This window comes from Indicator indicator, chromosome 22, assembly GCF_027791375.1.
Source record: "Indicator indicator isolate 239-I01 chromosome 22, UM_Iind_1.1, whole genome shotgun sequence".
NCBI classification, from domain to species: domain Eukaryota; kingdom Metazoa; phylum Chordata; class Aves; order Piciformes; family Indicatoridae; genus Indicator; species Indicator indicator.
In genome coordinates this window covers 16,936,543-16,942,644 of record NC_072031.1, presented here as the reverse complement: position 1 = coordinate 16,942,644, position 6,102 = coordinate 16,936,543, and the positions used below count along the sequence as shown (strand labels likewise).

General features: G+C 53.4%; 1 non-coding gene across 1 annotated transcript; it reads left to right on the top strand.

Annotated features, from left to right (window-relative positions):
• Positions 1-314: 314 nt before the first annotated feature.
• On the top strand, positions 315-403 carry LOC128974697 (small nucleolar RNA SNORD60). Its single transcript, XR_008489315.1, has one exon. It is a non-coding gene; the product is annotated as a small nucleolar RNA SNORD60 (small nucleolar RNA).
• The last annotated feature ends 5,699 nt before the right edge of the window (positions 404-6,102 follow it).

Here is a 6,102-nt window from a genome sequence, read left to right as displayed (position 1 = left end):
TCCCGGTCACTCTATGTTACAACCACTGCTCCTACTGGCTTGGCCCGGCCTCCTCCAAAGGCCAAATCAAACGGCAGCAGACCACAACCGCGCTGCGCGGCGCCATTGGCGCGCGGAAAGGCGGGGACCAATGAGAGTTGGGGGAGGTGGGAGGACGATCACGCTACCCGCTTCTGACTGGCTGCGTTCTGACCAATAGTGACGTGGAGGACGCTATAAATTCTGCAGTGGGGGCCAGGCTCGGCCTTTCCAAGTGGGAGGTGAGTGCAGGTGGTTGTTGTGGCCGGTAACGGGGGTGCCCGTTAATGTGGGAGGGCCGGTGATGATCTCTCAACCTTTCTGACACCTCGTCTGACGGCGGCGGGCGGCCGCCGCCCCTGCTGACAATGCATGGCTGAGGCCCGAGGGAGCGGCGGTGGAGCCGAGCAGTCCAGGCTGGGCCGCTCTCAACACATTGCCTTCTCTCCTCAGGGCTCGGCGGGAGCGGGATCGCAGCCACGGGAAGCGGATCGGGGCGGCCTGAGCGGAGCTGAGACAGGAGGGATAGCCCGCTGTGTGAGGCCTGGCGGCCGGTGGCCTTCCCGGGGCTCCGACACCGGCATCCTCCGTGAGCGGCCTGCTGGGAGGCTTCTGGACAGGCAGTGCAGCTGCTCCAGGTGTTTTAGGGAGGTAAAATGTGCAGCCGCTAGATTCTGTGTCCCGCTGAGTATTTTCGGGGTCTGCAGCCGCGGGGAAAGCACAAGTGGGTGAAGCTGGGGCTGACGTGGTTAGCTGGCGCTTTGGCTTAGCTGTTTCTTGAGGGGTCGGGTGGGCTGTGGAGCAGAATAAGCGGTGCAGCTCCCGGTATGGCTCTGAAACCTACTCTTCTATAGATTAGTTAGCCTCACCCCCATCCCTGGAAAGGAGATAGAGCAACTTATCCTCGGCACTGGTCTTAGGCACATCAAGGACAAGAGGGTCATTAGGAGCAATCAGCATGGTTTTGCCAAGGGGAAGTCAACTCTAACCAACCTGATAGCCCTTTGTGAGGACATAACCAGGTGGATGGATGACGGTAGAGAAGTGGATGTGGTTTATCTTGATCTCAGGAAAGCATTTGACACTGTCTGCCACAGCATCTCGCACCTGAGCTGAGGCAGTGTGTGATGGTCTGGATGATCAGGGAGTGAGGTGGATGGGAACTGTTTGAAGGAAAGAAGTCAGAGGGTTGTGGTCAATAGGACAGAGTCTAGTTGGAGACCTGTGTCTAGTGGAATCCTTCGGGGTCAGTAGTGGGACCAGAGCTTTTGAACATATTCAGCAATGACCTGGATGAGGGCACTGTCAGTTTGCTGCTGGCACCAAAGTGGGAGGAGTGGCTGACATGGGAGGGTTGTGCTGCCATTCAGGCAGACCTGGCCAGGCTGCAGAGCTGGGCAGGGAGAAGTTGAATGAAATCCAACAAAGCCAAGGGTAGAGTCTGGCATCTGGGAGAGAACAACCCCATGGACCAGGATAGGCTGGGGACTGATCTGTTGGAGAGCAGTGGAGGGGAAAAGGACCTGGGGGTCATGGCGGACAACAAGATGCCCATGAGCCAGCAGTGTGCCCTTGTGGCTGAGAAGGCCAAGGGCATCCTGGGGTGGATTAGAAGGGCTGTGGTCAGTAGGTTGAGAGAGGTTCTCCTTCCCCTCTACTCTGCCCTGGTGAGGCCACATCTGGAATATTGTCCAGTTCTGGGCCCCTCAGCTCAAGAAGGACTTCAGGGAACTGCTTGAGAGAGTCCAGCACAGAGCCACAAAGCTGCTGAAGGCAGTGGAACATCTTCCTTACGAGGAGAGCCTGTGGGAGCTGGGAGCAGAGGTGCCTGAGGGCTGCCCTCACTGCTGGTAATAAAGATGTGCAGGGCTGGAGCCAGGCTCTGCTCAGGGATATCCAAGGACAGGAAAAGGGGCACTGGGGGCAAGCTGGAGCAGAGGAGGTGCCAAGGGAACAGAAGGGAAAACTTTGTCACTGTGAGGGTGCTGGAACCCTGGAGCAGGCTGCCCAGAGAGGTTGTGGAGTCTCCTCTGAAGACATCCCAGCCCCACCTGGATGTGCTCCTGTGTAATCTGCGCTGGGTGACCCTGCCCTGGCAGGGGGTGTTGGCCTGGATGATCTTCCATTCTGTGATTCTTTGGGGGTCAAATAAAGTTGGGAGTCAGGAAGGATGTGAAAGCACAAAGTAAGAACCTGCCTGAAGGACATAAAAAAGAAAAGTCATCAGCTTTTTGCAGGAACTGCAGGTAAATGTGGCAGTGGTGGGTAACAGAAAGGATTCACTGGATGGACTAGGTGGTTTGCTAGGTGGTTCAGGTAGTTAATTTACATCTCAGGAGTCCTTGAGGTTAAGTAGATTATAGGAATATAGCAATATTCTTCCCTTAGCCTCCAATCAACTTCAGCCTTGATTCCTGAATTGTTTTGCTGCTCTATCTCCACTTTGGCTTCTCTGAGGCTGATTTTACAGCTGACAGATTGAATAAAGTTTTTGAAATGCATGTTCTGCTTTTGCTTCTGTTCTTCCTTAGGTGGCATGAAAAGCCACAAAGCAGCTATAAACTTTGCTTTTGGTGCCCAGCAAACTGTTTCTACTATTAATGCTTACTTTTGGAGAACCAGGGGATGTTGAAACAAGTCCTGCTGCTCTGCCCAGCCCCTTGCAGTCTTGCTGGGTGCACTGGAACACCTGAACCCATGGTGATAACACAAGCATCTTGATGGGCTTGAGCTGAAGTATTTGACACTTCATAAAACAATGGAATGGTTTAGGTTGGAAGGGAGTTCCTAAGGTCATCTGCAGGGACATCCTCCACTAGAGCAGGTTGCTCAGAGCCTTCTCCAGCCTCACCGTGAAGAGCTCCAGGCATAGGGCCTCAGCTCCCTCCCTGAGCAACCTGTTGCAGTGTTCCAGCAGCCTCCTGCTGCAGAACTTGTTCCTCACATCCAATCTCAATCTGCTCTGCTCTCATTTCAAACCATTGCCCCTGGTGCTGTCCCTGCAGGCCTTTGGGAACAGTCCCTCTGCAGCCTTCCTGTAGTCCCTTCAGGTCCTGGCAGGCTGCTCTGAGGTCTCCTCTTCTCTAGGCTGAATACCCCCAGCTCCTTCAGCATGTTCCTGTAGCAGAGGTGCTCCAGCCCGTTGATCATCCTTCTGGCCTCCTCTGGACCTGCTCCGTCAGGTCCATGTCCTTCCTGTGCTGAGGGCTCCAGAGCTGGACACAGCACTGCAGGTGAGGTGTCCCCAGAGCAGAGGGGCAGGATCCCCTCTCTCCGTCTCTGGCCACACTGCTTTGGATGCAGTCCAGGTTGACAGTAGCCTGTGCTGCCAGTGCCCATTGCTGGCTCCTGTCCAGCTTCTCCTCCACCAGTACCCCCAAGTCCTTCTCCGCAGGCCTGCTCTCAATTTCATCACCCCCCAGCCTGGACTGATACTTAGGATTGCCCTCACCTAGGTGCAGGACCCTGCCCTACTGAACCTGATGAGATTCTCTTCAGCCCAGCTCTGCAGCCTGCCGAGGTCCCTCTGGATGGCTCCCAGCCCATCCTTCAGACTTACCAGACACCACTCACCTGCAGCTTTGCTGAGGGTACTGCAATCTCCCTGTCAGATCTCTGATGAAGATACTGATCACTATGAGTGTGTGTTGGCCAATTAAAATACCCTTGTGGCCACAAAGATAATTAAAAAACTTTATTAACAGGAATGAAACAAAAGCTGTAAACAAGAGTCAGCAGAAATGGGAAGCTGGCCCTTTTGCTGAGCGCTCTGGTGGGTGGAAGGGGCTGAAGAGTTGGTCATCACTTGGTGGCAGTCAAGGCCCATGTGAGAGATGCCAAGTAACAGTCTGAGGAAGGGCTTCAGGGTGAGGTTGAGGAGGTGGCAGTGGGAGACCAGCATGGAGCGAGTTTGGGACTGGGGTGGGGCTGACCCTGACAACGTTTAGATCTAACACCATGCAGTGGCAGCTGGAGTAGAATTCACTCCCAGCTGGGATGTTTGAAGTGCTCCAGAGGGTAGCATTTACACATTCCAGCTTAAATTGGAGTTTAACTTGGTTTGGGTCCTAGAGCAAGTCAGTTAAGTAAGAACCGAGTTCAGAATTGGCAGCTTTTTTTCAAGACAAGGTAAAGGTTCTCCTGGCCTGCAAGGGAGAAGGCAGGCAGAACCTGATGGGACCATTATGAGAACTGTTGCTGATTTTTTGCCTTCTGGAAGGCTCACTGTTAGGTCTGGGGTAGTGTGTCCACGGAACAGGTGGCAGGACACTGCCTGCTGTGGCACCAATACAGTCAGGGTGAGAAAACAGTGCCAAAGGCATAGCTGGGCACAGAACAGGTACTGGAGCTACCCAACTGCTGTTCAAGGGCCTGCTGAGCTGGCCCTTCCCACCACAGCTGGGACGCTAAGCCACCAGTTGGGACAGCAGAACATCAGTTCTTGGTGAGCTGAGGGTCTAGAGAAACCTCCACTCCCTGTTCCCTTTAACCTGGGCTGCAGAGCCCAGGGTGAGAATGGAGGTAGCTGGAAAAGCAGTTTCATGTAGGAGACACTTGGCCAAGTAGCAGCCCCAGTGAGAAGCTCACCAAAGTATCATGAAGCAACAAGTTCCAAAGATCCCTGCACAGATCCTGACAGTCTCCAAGCAAGATCCAGAGCCCTCCCTGTGCTACTTGCTGCAGAGAGCTCCCACAGCAGGGCACTGCCACCTCTGAGAGCAGATAAAGGTGAAGAGAGTTGCTCCAGTTATTGCTCCTGCCCTGCTGGGCACTGCAAATTTTCTTGCCAGAATCAATAAATAATTTAAACTGGACAGTCAAAAAAACCCCAAAAACCTTATTTCTGCCTAAAAAGCTGTTTAGGAAACTGGCCTGTTCACAGTAGGCAGAGTTTAGGATCCTTGTTATTCTGCAGGACCCACTTCAGGCAGTGGCTGCTCCTTTTGCTGGAGCTCTCAGGAGTCCCTGCCCAAATCACCCCTAGGAGCTGTGGAGGAGCTTTGTGCACCTCAGGAAGGCAGCTCTGGAACCAATACCTCAAGGAAATGGATGAGCAGAAGAACCTGAACTGACTGCTGGGGGACCTGGTGCTTGGCTAAGGGGTAAGGGATGGGTATTTGATGTTGAATGGCTCATTTGGGGCAGTGTGGGGAGTGCATGTGGTGGGCACCTGTGGTCAGATTTTCAAAGGAAATTGCCAAAGGCCAAACTGGTTGCAAATTCAAACTTGTACTTAAAGTGCAGCTTCCAAATGAAAGGAGAAAAAAAAAAAGCCAAATGGCTGACACAGACCCAAGGGGTGAGGAGACTGCTGAAGAGAGCTGGCAGGAGTTCGAAACCTGGAAAAATCAATGCCCAGGGCATCCGCCCAGCCTTCTCCAGTTCAAAGCCAGAGAACTCTGAAGGTATCAAAGTGCTGGAGCAACCTAATGATGCTATCAGGCTTCAGGAAGGAATTCAGAATAAGCTGCAACACATGAGAGCCCAACTCAAAGTACTGGAAAGAGCAGAAGGAGGAGAATCAAAACCTTTCTGACCACAGAAAGAGTCAGAAGATCTTTGTACACCAGACAGGTTAGCAGGAGCCTACTTCAACAGCCAGCCAAGCTCTTGTTTTCTGTGGGGAAGAGGAGAAACCCTCACTGAGGAGTCTGTTACCCCCCATGAAGATGGATGGGCATCATGCCTCAAACCCAAGACTTTTCCATGTGGGCCGGGACTCTGAACAGTTGAATTCTAGGTATTTGGGGAAATTAAAAAGAATTTGGGGATTTCTTCCTACCCAGTGTTTGGTGGGGAGGAGTTTGTTCCCCTCGGTCACACTGGAATTCATCATATTCACAAAGCTTCATAATGCTCTTGGCTGCTGCTGAATGGGTGGAGACAACCAGCTCTACCAACTGCCCCAGCCCAGGAGGCACCACAGTGAGACCTCAGCCCACCCCAGTCCCCTCCAGCACACCCACCTCCCACCAGCACCAGGCCAAGTGGCTGTGCTCAGTGATGGCAGCCCATGGGCCAGCAGTGCTTGGGGGGAGCAGCACCCAGCATGGAGCTGCAGCACCTTCACGCCATCCAAGAGGG